Below are 12,618 nucleotides of genomic sequence, written 5' to 3' on the forward strand. Positions count from 1 at the left end.
ACAGAGAGAGACCAGCGTGGTGAAGTATGGTCAGTGAGAGAGGGAGACCAGCATGGTGAAGTATGGTCACAGAGAGAGAGAGGAGACCAGCGTGGTGAAGTATGGTCAGAGAGAGGGAGGAAATCAGCATAGTGAAGTATGGTCACAGAGAGAGAGAGACCAGCGTGGTGAAGTATGGTCACAGAGCGGGAGACCATATGGTGAAGTATGGTCGCAGAGAGATAGGGAGACCAGCGTGGTGAAGTATGGTCACAGAGAGAGAGGAGACCAGCATGGTGAAGTATGGTCACAGAGAGGGAGACCAGCATGGGGAAGTATGGTCACAGAGAGAGGGAGACCAGCGTGGTGAAGTATGGTCGCAGAGAGATAGGGAGACCAGAATGGTGAAGTATGGTCACAGAGAGAGGGGGAGGCCAGCATGGTGAAGTATGGTCACAGAGAGAGGGGGAGGCCAGCATGGTGAAGTATGGTCAGAGAGAGGGAGACCAGCATGGTGAAGTATGGTCACAGAGAGAGAGAGGGAGACCAGAATGGGGAAGTTATGGTCACAGAGAGAGAGGGAGACCAGCATGGGGAAGTATGGTCACAGAGAGAGGGAGACCAGCGTGGTGAAGTATGGTCACAGAGAGAGGGGGAGGCCAGCATGGTGAAGTATGGTCAGAGAGAGGGAGACCAGCATGGTGAAGTATGGTCACAGAGAGGGAGACCAGCATGGGGAAGTATGGTCACAGAGAGAGGGAGACCAGCGTGGTGAAGTATGGTCACAGAGAGAGAGGGAGACCAGAATGGTGAAGTATGGTCAGAGAGAGGGAGACCAGCATGGTGAAGTATGGTCACAGAGGGAGACCAGAATGGTGAAGTATAATCAGACAGATATCACAGAGGCATAGTTTCTCGTTGTGCCTATGTTTGCTCTCTCTCTATGTATCTCTGTGATATCTGTCTGATTATATGTCTGTCTATGTTTCTGGTTCTGTGTTTAATCTCTCTCTCAAATTTAGCATTCTCAGGAAGAACGTAATCAACCAGATAGGGTGTTGACTGTTATGTTATCCGACTCTCTGTTGTATTACATTACATTTCTAAGTATACTAGATTTGTGTTTCTATTTAATTTATACCTGATGATGATTGCTTGTGTTGCAATCGAAACGTCGTATGCTAGTATTTAATTAAATTTATTATTTTATCTTCATACGTGACTTTACCAAAAGAACCAAAGAATAATTCCTGCAGTCACGAAAGCTCCAAATTAAGTTTGAATGTATTGTTCACACACTATGGGCCACCAAAGCCAAAAAAACTCAGGTAACGACAACGTATATCCTGAATTCTTCAACAACTTGGGAACTGTCGGCCAAGACTGGCGAGCGGGCTTGATTACCAGTCCGTTTAAGTGGCACAATTCCCAAAAGCCTGGAACGAAGCAAAAGTCGTTGCCCTGCTAATTCCTAGAAAGCCAGAAGATCGGGCCTCAGGTTACAGGCCTATCTCACTGCTATTGACGGCGTACAAATTGATGGAGCACATGTTGCTGGCAGCATCGCGCCCACAGTAAAGCCACACCTGTCTGTCAAACAAGCCGGCTTTTCTTCTAGATTTGAAGTTTTCGTGACTATAAGTATCCATACTCTTTGGTTCTTTCGGTAAAGTCATGTAGGGGAAAATAAAAATAATAATAAATATATATGTATATTTTTAGTTATTTTGATTATTATTATTTTCACCTACGTGACTACCGAAAGCCTGCTAGAAGCTGCTGTGAGTAGGTCCTTTCTCTCACCAACTATATCGAAGCTTGGATTCAAGCGAAAGTAAAAAACCTGCATTAACCACAATAGACCTCTCATCCGCCTATTACACCGTCTGGAGATGTAGGCTCAAGGCAGCACGCATTATCAAGTGCCACTGCTGAATGTGATGCTTGGCAGCCGGAACTTTTGGTTACAACTTGCCGGTAACAGAAGCCATACAAAAACATCCATGACGGCTATCACAGCGATATCAGGACTGCCTCCAATCCTGTTTGAAATCTTCACCAGCGAACTGCTGAAGGCAGCGATAACTACACAGGGAACAAATCTAAAGTACATTTGCAACAAACTAACAGAAGACTTAGAAGAATACTTACAAAGATGGATACTTTGTCCGAATCCATCCAGAACTACCGTCTCAATCCACCGTCTCATTAACTGCGACATGAACGCCCAGTTGCAAGTGACTTTTTTTCTGGTAACCTTATCAAAAACGAGCCGTGCCCTGAATACTTGGGCATAACGTTAGAAAGAAGCCTCGGGTAAAAAAAGCACATAAAAAGAGTTTGCAAAGAAACAAAAAGCAGAGGGGACTCTTCAAAAACTGGCCGGTACAACATGGTGAGCCACCGTCAAAACTCTACGTGTAAGGTCCCCTCGCACTCGTATAGTTCAGTGCCGAGGTATTGCGCGCCATTCTGTGTGGGCATTAAGCGCCCCACACGAAGAAATTGGACATCCAGATAAACGACGTCCTGTGAACAATAACGGGTGGACTGAAGTGCATTCCCACTCAGTGGATCCACGTTTTGGCCAACGTGCCAGCAAACCTCCAGCAGCATGCCGCAATATCAAATCAACTGGGAAAAATCCGAGAAAAGCGTCGACTTCCCATTACTCCAAGACCTGCTTGACCGTCCACAAAATGGTCTGAGATCCAGGAAAGCATTGTGGGATTGCATGAGATGATTGGATGAAGCAGAGACAACTGAAGATCGCTGGCGAACACGATAACACAGTTCTGTCAAGGTTCCAAATAAAAGCCGAATCGAGGACCCCCACCACTGCTGCACGTGGATTTGTTCTGCCAAGAAAACGGTGGTGCTACATCAAGCTCTCCAGAACAGCGACCGGTCGCTGCACACACCGCTTCCACCTCTGGGAAATATAAAGGTGACCCATCGTGAGACCACGGCCATCCGAGGCAAACAATGGACCATATGGCGAACAACAGTATTAGTGATACTAGAGACCTCACTTCGCGTGACCCTGTAGTTATCACGCTCTTTGTCCTGGAGGGTTTTTTTTTCTTTACAAAAATGTAAAACAAAATAGAAAAAGCGCTGACGAGTGAGAGCAAGGGACCGCTGACCGAAGGGACCGCTGACCGAGGAAACCTCCCCGCTCCCATGATTCGCTCAGCCAATGAGAGTGACGTAAACTCTGAGCCCACCAGACCCCGCGATTAGTAGTCACGAAAAAAGCATTTTCATTCGATTTTTTCTCAATGTTAAGTAATGTGAGACCAGGATAGAGTCTCAGGCTCCACCTAAAATACACCTCACCACATCCACTCAGACGGAGGGCATCACCGAGACCACGGAGGTCCTGGAGCTCTTCTCTGAGAGTAACCCAACCTCGTCTCCCTCCGCCGCCTTGGAGTAGAGAAGAATTCACTCGTGAGTGAGTACATGTCAATGACTTGAGCACTAACCTGGATCATTCCAGGGTAAATCTTTTTGCAGATGACACGATACTGATTACTGCTGGCCGCTCTCCAGATGACGTGATTGCTAAGCTCCAGGGTGATTTCAACAAACTACAACATCAGCTGGTTGCTCTTAAACTCGTCCCGAATACCTTCAAAACCAAGGTGCTATGCTTCTCACCTGGACTAAAGCAGGAAGTTATTTTTCCCCAATTACATTCCTTAAATAATTATCAAATAGAGCAAGTCAAGATCTATAAGTATCTTGGGGTCATCCTGGATTCAAAACTGAATTTTGAAGATCACATTGATTATATTGTTAAAAAGACAAAAATACACAAGCACTGCTTCCCCCCTATGTTCCGTTTGGAATTAATAAAAGCTACCATACTGCCTTTACTTGATTACTGTGACATCGTGTATAAATCAGCCCCAAGTACTGTACTGAAGAAGCTTGACTCAATGTATCACTCGGCCTTAAGATTTGCATTGAACTGCCCATATAGGACTCACCACTGTGATCTCTACATTGGGTCAAACTTAACATCTCTCAATGTTCGACGGCTTGTGCATCAGATCTTATTTATTCACGATGTACTTACAAAAAAATCCGCAGACTACCTGCTGGATCTCCTCTCTGTTTCGAAGAACAAATTTGACCTAAGGTCTTCGCTCATTTACCAGCTTCACATTCCCTATTGCCGTACAAATACTGGAGGAAGGGCCTTTGCTATTGATGCCCCAAGGGTCTGGAATGCTATTGCCAATCAACTGCAACTTGAATCACTACCTATGAGATCTTCACTCAAAACTGCTCTAGAGGAGTTGTACACCCCTAGCTGCCACTGCTATTCAGTGGCCTAAAATAAAATAAAATGTTTCGCTCCAGATGACCGCTGAAAAGTATTATATGTGTTTTGATTTAGTGTGCTGATCTTAAAGGTGCATTGAAACGTTTGATACTCCGACTGATGCTCCTGCTGTTGTGGAGAGTGACTCATGCAGCCAGCTATGGCTGCAGGGTTTCGTGGTACATGTTGTTTTCGTCGTTTATTGTGAAAATTCGGTCACAGTTCCTGTGATCACTGTTACATTGCTTATGGCTTTATTTTGGTGATTTCGAAAAGATTTTTGGTTTGGCCATGTTTGTTTGTTGTAGTACGGAGTTAGAATGATCGCTTTAATCTAAGTTGTCTTGTGGTTGTTGTTGTTGTTGTTTGACTTGCATCCCACTGGGATTTTTTCACAGCGTTGGTGTGCGGTGCTTTTTTCTGGTAGATTTTGCAGTTTTTTCCTGGATTTTTCTGTTTGCGCATAGTCACTTTAAGATGTTTTCTTGTTCATGTTTTTGTTTGTTGCGGGTGCACCCGATTCACAGGGCTATACCTAATAAATGAACTTGAACTACTCATGTTAAAATAAATTATTATTTATTCATGAAATAATGTTTACCATCTGTATTATTATTATTATTAGCGCGATCACCGATACCCCAATGAAGCCTTCATATATTGTTTATACGAAATAAATGATGGTGTCGGAAACGCATCCCAATATCTGCAATGGTACAATGGCCCTGGTTAGCGCCGATTCGATGAGAGCTCAGCAACGCAGCTTAAGCGCCAAGCGAGGTCTGTCTGTTCTCATGAAGCTGTCACACGACTCTCAAACTTGAACTTCGACGTATAATTTACACACACTGGACTCGCCATACGCTGGAGGAAGATTAACCCACGCTTGCAGATATGGATGATGAATATAATCATGGTATAATAATGCAGTTTGTAACGTGCACGATATTCCACTGACAAATGCCCCTCACTGAAGCGTGGAGTGAGGCGCAGGGTCGCTCAGATACCAGACAAGGGAAGCTGAGGCCTTTTAAGTGTCTCCTATATGTCGATGTGTATACTGCTGCTGACAATGTGCAGCAGTATGGATGATGGCCCTGCTTCAGACGGCCGGGGTAGCCTTTTACAAACGGCACCCAGCAGTAATGCTCTTGGCCCTTGTTGTCGAGGGGAAGGAGGTTTTGAGTCTCGCTGCTGCGTTCTACCCTGAGCCGTCGTGCAATGCGACGAGAGCGAACGGAGAGGCGGCTGGACGACCGAGAGCAGAGGGGTGGTGGTGGTACAGGCGGCAGACAGTCGTGGAGCTGACGCTGTTGGCGTCGATGTCAGTGGAGGAAGTGAGAGCAAGAGTCAAAGAGGCAGCAACAAGTGATGAGTGTAGCTCAAAAATTTATTTTTTCTGGATAGACTTGCTCGTGGTGATCGTTTCGTCTGCTGTTGGTTCCCATCACTTGATCAACGAGTCAACAGTCAGATGCATGAAGGAAGACGAGAAGGCAATCAGGGAAAGTGGCGGTAAGTCAGAATCATCCTGGAGGAAAACGATGAGCCATGAAGCTCTTTCTCACAATGTCCAGGCGGGGCGCGTGAGGGCACCGCGGTGGAGAGGAGATGTTCACTACCTCGCCTGCTGTGCAGGAGGTCGCGGGTTCGATCCCGACCCTGATGCCTGCTGCTGTATATTTGGACTTTGCGTGTCTCTATCCCCTTGGTCGCGTGGATTTTTCTCAGGGTCCTCCGGTTTTCCCCTCCACATTTAGAAACATGCGTTTAGAGTATTTGGCTGCTATACATTTCCACGTGATAAGCCACTTCGTTCAACTATAATGTGTGGTCATATAGTTAAATGGGCCTTACCTGGCATAATACAAAAGATAGTTTAGTATTTAGTTTAGAACTTTACAACAAACAATCAAACACCACGATAGGAGTGCAAAGCACAAGAAAGATAAGCAAATCACTAAAAAATACATTAAGACTAAACTACGATTTAAAGCGTTCGTGACTGCAGGGATTCATCTTCTTGGTTCTTTCGGTAAAGTCACGTAGAATGGAAATAATAAAATAAAAAAAATGTACATAATAAAATAATTCTCACGATGTTTCGGCCACAACGCAAGCAGCCGTCCTCAGGTAAAGAACAGGTCTGTCAGAAAGACAGCGTCTGAATGGCTTTCCGACAGACCTGTTCTTCACCTGAGGACGGCTGCTTGCGTTGTGGCCGAAACGTCGTGAGAATTATTTTATTATGTTAAAAAAAAATTATTTTATTATTTACATTCTACGTGACTTTACCGAAAGAACCAAGAAGAAGACTAAACTAGTTTGTTTTACCAGATAAAGCCCACTGAGCTATTAGCTTCTTTTTTAGAAGCGACCTGGCACCAGCGGAGTATCATCATCACACCCCCATCATCATCAACGGTAAATAAAACTTACAAATTTACCTGATTATTTATTGAAGTATTTCGTTGCATGATTTTGCTTTTATTTGTATTAGGATACAATTTAATTAAGTGTATGGATGTTATTTATGTGTGCAGTACAGGTTTAATGTTATGAAACATTTTCTCCCGCGAATATTTTACAAGCGCATAACTCTTGGGAATGTGGAGGCCGTCCAGTATCGTGATCCACGGGTGGATCGCGAAATATTCCTTGTGCATCTCAAGACAAATCAGACAAAGATCCCCTGTGTAGCCTTAACAGACTGTTGGGGCAAGTGCTGTTAGCGAGCACCTATGAAGGCCGGAACGGCACACCAGGGGGTGGGTCGCCAGCAACACGCCCGACCGCCTTGTGTTTTTTAGACACCGCACCAGGTACTTATTTTAGGCTGAGTCGACCGAGGGGAAATCCGGGACCGGTTCAGATAAGCGGGAATCGAACTCGGGTGGCCGAATTCGAAGCGCAGCGCGCTCACCTTTACAAGTTAAAACAAACACTGACTGAATCACACAGCAATTAACCAGACGGCTGAATGAATATGTAAATTCAATCTTCCAATTCATAGATAAAAAAATATATATATAACGTCTACCAATAGATGGCACTCGTCTTCTTTCGTACGGCATTTGAAAAGAAAGCAACAGGCTTGCTATTGAACCTGATGGCGATACCATAGCACCCCGGCTCTCGCATCATGTCCGTGATGCAGTCATGTTTAGTCTGTTGATGGTCTGGGATGCGGCAGTCGACTCATCTCGACGAGCTGTGCACTACGATGCACCACCACTACGCTGCGTACCGCGAGCGTTCAGGGTTTCGGCGTAATCGTCCTCGCTGCGTTTCGACATCGCGGAGTGGCACTGATGTCGGATTGATTGGTACCCCAGTCACGGAGTGAAGTACACCCCTGGGAAAAGTAGTGTCCCAGAAATAAAACATTTTTAATTGCCTCGGCCTTTTAGTATTATTTGGTGCCACGGGGTACCGCCATGAGGATTTGTACGTTTCATGTTTTGATCCCCTCCACGGCAAGCGGTGCTAGCTTAGTTGGTGTCCGCCTGTTCCACCACAGGACGTGTGTTGCGTTATGTACCCACGAGTGACATTTCTGGTGGTTTTCACCTCACTGAATTCACAATCCGCGCGAGTCATTGATCTTTCATTCACGAAGCGCTGTGCAGTATTCTCCGTGACGCCAACACTATGCGTAACATTTTGGCGTGGTAATTGTTGGCCACACGTTTCTGGTTGGATCCCTGAGCCCGTTGAGATACACCAGAATGGATCACACAGCGCTTGGTGTATTGGCCACCGCTGATAATGCAGTCGTGTGGCTGGGCCATGGGGCCCCGGATCAAGGGAATAATTCCCGAACGATTCCTCGAATCTCAAGGGCCTCGTGGTGACTTGTCCAGTGCGAATGCACCGAGCGAGCGCGGACCAACGAGTACACACGTGTAAGGGGCGTACATGCACACGTGACTTAATTCCAATAAAGGTCCATTAACCGAAACGTCGCCTATTACATGCATTTCATTGTAAGGCCACACAGTGTTACAGATGAAATGCGCCTTACAAATGTAAATTATTATTGACAATACGTGCCCCCGCTAACAACACGTGTCCCTTGCTAGCAACACGTGCCCATTCTAACAACACGTGTCCCTTGCTAACATGTTCCCCCTGCTAACAACACGTACCCTTGCTTACAACACTTGCCCCTGCTCACAACACGTGCTCCAAGTTGCAGCTGTGGTGATTGTTACATTGGGGAAACGAAACGTCATGTCTCTGATCGTGTCCGCGAGCACAGGGCAGATCTGAAACACAGATCTGAAACACGGCAAAATTGAGTCTTCCGCCGTTGCCGATCATTGCTACAACGCTGTGGGCTCTCGTGATATTGTTTTTTCCGAGACCAAGGTGCTCTGCAAACCCTCTGGCTACCATCAAAGGTTTGTACACGAAGCCATCCAGATTTACAAACACAGACATAACTTCAACCGTGATGATGGGTACAAACTGAGTAATCATTGGAAAGATGTTATTAACCATGCAAAAAGATTTAACTACACATATTTGTAGCATCTTATTTGACAGGTACTTTTCCACTTTACCGAGTGTTGACAGCATTTAACAGTACTGCTTTTTTGTATTTGGATTCTCAACCCACACCGGTTTAGGTCGAGGTACACCGATTGTTCTCTTGCACATTTACGACGTTGGCCAATTTATCTTGTAGCCCCGCCCACCACCCCACGTGACATTCCCTGGTCACCACATTCAGATAAGCCCCTCCCCCTTAACTTGTATTTAAGGGCTTTTCTCTTGGAATTTTGCCTCACTTGATGCAGTAATTTTAGCTGTGACTGTCCCACCTGATGACGGAGACTTGTGTTGCCTCCGAAACGTCGTGATTTATTATTTTATTTTATTTCTATTATTACTTTTAGTAATTTAAATGTTTTACCTACGTGACTTTACCGAAAAAACCTAAGAGTATGAATCCTTGCAGTCACGAAAGCTTCAAATCTATAATTGCTCCAAGTCTGTTTGAGGCTATCCGTGACGTCTTTAAATTTTGACTTAAAACTTTCGTGACTGCAGGAATTCATATTTTTTGGTTATTTCGGTAAAGTCACGTAGATAGAAGAAAAATAATAAAATAATAAAGTGAATAAAACACCAAAGAACGTGACGTCTTCGAGTGCCATTACACGGCCGCAACTACAGGAGGCGCCACCACCCTACAAGTGGGGGCAGGAGGGTGCGCAGGATGTGGCCTGTGAATGAATCGGTGTGAAGGAGCTGTCGCCGAAGGGGACGGCCCGAGGTGGGTCGCATTGAACACAGAGCGCCTGCGTTAGATTCCCCTTGGATACAGCGGCTCGCCACTGTGCCATGCGCTCTAACTAATTTAATCAGCATTACTATAATGAGCCAAAAATGTCTTTGTGTGTAACGCGCGTGACTTCTCTCCACCTGCCGCACCCCCCGTCATTAATAAGTGTGACGTTCATTTATTGAAAGTGAATCTAATAAATAATTATACGCAGCAACAAAGTGGATTTGGTGTCTTTATTTCTTCAGCACTTGACACATTCTGGTAAAATAGATATTTCTCGGTGATTTTCCAGATGTATCGAATTCCAATTTATTGCAACCCCAGCGACCAAAAGCAGAAGAGAATAAATTATCAGAGCAGTGAATTTGAACAAATTGAAGGTCAGTTATATACAGTGCTACAGTGAAATGCAGTGAAGTGTTTGATGACATAGTTTTGTGCAATATTCACAGTCATTAAATTTACACAAGATACAATAATACTCTCTGCTCATTTTTTTCGTAAATATTACAGCTTCCGTCCAAGGACGGGGAATTAAGATAGTTACATTATAAATGTACCATAGAATGCAACAAAAAAACCTTTTCCTGACATCCTCCCTTTATAGGTTACTGCAAAATGATATGCTCAGTTTCATTTATTAGGTATAGCCCTGTGAGCCATTCGGCTCTTGAATCGGGTGTAACCGCAACAAACAAAAACATGAACAAGAAAACATCTTAAAGTGACTATGCGCAAACAGAAAAATCCAGGAAAAAACTGCAAAGTCTACCAGAAAAAAGCACCGCACACCAACGCTGTGCAAAAATCCCAGTGGGATGCAAGTCAAACAACAACAACAACAACCACAATACAACTTAGATTAAAGCGATCATTCTAACTCCGTACTACAACAAACAAACATGGCCAAACCAAAAATCTTTTCGAAATCACCAAAATAAAGCCATAAGCAATGTAACAGTGATCATAGGAACTGTGACCGAATTTTCACAATAAACGACGAAAACAACATGTACCACGAAACCCTGCAGCCATATCTGGCTGCATGAGTCACTCCACAACAGCAGGAGCATCAGTAGGAGTATCAATTTTTTTTAAATGCACCTTTAAAGATCAGCACACTAAATCAAAATACAAGATCATACGTTGCAGCGGTCATCCGGAACGAATACATTTGATTTTAGGCCACTGAATAGCAGTGGCAGCTAGGGGTGTACAACTCCTCTAGAGCAGTTTTGAGTGAAGATCTCATAGGTAGTGATTCAAGTTGCAGTTTATTGGCAATTGCATTCCAGACCCTGGGGGCCTGAATAGCAAAGGCCCTTCCTCCAGTATTTGTACGGCAATAAGGAATGTGAAGCTGGTAAATGAGCGAAGACCTTAGGTCAGATTTGTTCTTTGAAACAGAGAGGAGATCCAGCAGGTAGTCTGCGGATTTTTTTGTAAGTACATCGTGAATAAATAAGATCTGGTGCACAAGCCGTCGAACATTCAGAGATGTTAAGTTTGACCCAATGTAGAGATCACAGTGGTGAGTCCTATATGGGCAGTTCAATGCAAATCTTAAGGCCGAGTGATAAATTGAGTCAAGCGTCTTCAGTACAGTGCTTGGGGCTGATTTGTATACGATGTCACAGTAATCAAGTAGAGGCAGTATGGTAGCTTTTATCAATTCCAAACGAAGCATAGGGGGGAAGCAGTGTTTGTGTCGATACAGAAAACCAATTTTACTTTTTGTCTTTTTACCAATATAATCAATGTGATCTTCAAATTTTAGTTTTGAATCCAGGATGACCCCAATATATTATCACGTAAGTTTTCCTGTTAACATTGAGTCTGTTTTCGTCCACCTGCCAACAGGGATTTTGGGGGGGGGGGAGGGCGGATAGCGCTAGAAGCGATTGTTCTCTGTCGTCCTCGCCACCACACAAGCTGGGGGGCAGTGCCCCCCCCCCTCTCCCCGCACAATCTCTGCGTTCGCTGTGGTACTGCCACGCCGTCTGTGTTGTGTTTCTGCGCGACCTCCTTCTTGGTTCTCGTTTAGGTTAGAGCAAGCGGTTGCTCCGAGAGCCATCATCTCCCATCGCTCCCCCATCGCTCTCCCATCGCTCTCCCATCACTCTCCCACCGCTCTTCCATCGCTCTCCCATCGCTCCCCCATCGCTCTCCCATCGCTCAATGCCCCTGGGCAGGCGTGGCGCGGCGCGGCGCGTTCGCGGGTCTCCAGCTCTGAAGTCGTTCTCCGATCCGCGCGCGTGTCACTCACTGCCCAATGCAGCCAACGGGAGAGCAGTGCCGCTCACCCCTCACACGGCAGCGCCGTCGTGGTTGTTGTGTAGTGTATAGTGTAGTGTATAGTGTGTGGTGTATAGTGTAGTGTGTAGTGTAGTGTGTAGTGTAGTGTATAGTGTAGTGTATAGTGTAGTGTAGTGTGTAGTGTATAGTGTAGTGTAGTGTGTAGTGTAGTGTGTAGTGTAGTGTGTAGTGTATAGTGTAGTGTGTAGTGTATAGTGTAGCGTGTAGTTCAGTGTGTAGTGTATAGTGTAGTGTATAGTGTAGTGTGTAGTGTAGTGTGCAGTGTAGTGTATAGTGTGTAGTGTAGTGTGTAATGTATAGTGTAGTGTGTTGTGTAGTGTGTAGTGTAGTGTGTAGTGTAGTGTGTGGTGTATAGTATAGTGTGTAGTGTATAGTGTAGCGTGTAGTGTAGTGTGTAGTGTAGTGTATAGTGTAGTGTGTAGTGTAGTGTGTAGTGTAGTGTGTAGTGTAGTGTGTGGTGTATAGTGTAGTGTGTAGTGTATAGTGTAGCGTGTAGTGTAGTATGTAGTGTAGTGTATAGTGTAGTGTGTAGTGTAGTGTGTAGTGTAGTGTGTAGTGTAGTGTGTGGTGTATAGTGTAGTGTGTAGTGTATAGTGTAGCGTGTAGTTCAGTGTGTAGTGTAGTGTATAGTGTAGTGTGTAGTGTAGTGTATAGTGTAGTGTGTAGTGTGCAGTGTAGTGTGTAGTGTATAGTGTAG

This window comes from Lethenteron reissneri, chromosome 3 (genome assembly GCF_015708825.2).
Source record: "Lethenteron reissneri isolate LAM-NWPU_2019-01 chromosome 3, ASM1570882v1, whole genome shotgun sequence".
In the NCBI taxonomy this organism is placed as follows: Eukaryota; Metazoa; Chordata; class Hyperoartia; order Petromyzontiformes; family Petromyzontidae; genus Lethenteron; species Lethenteron reissneri.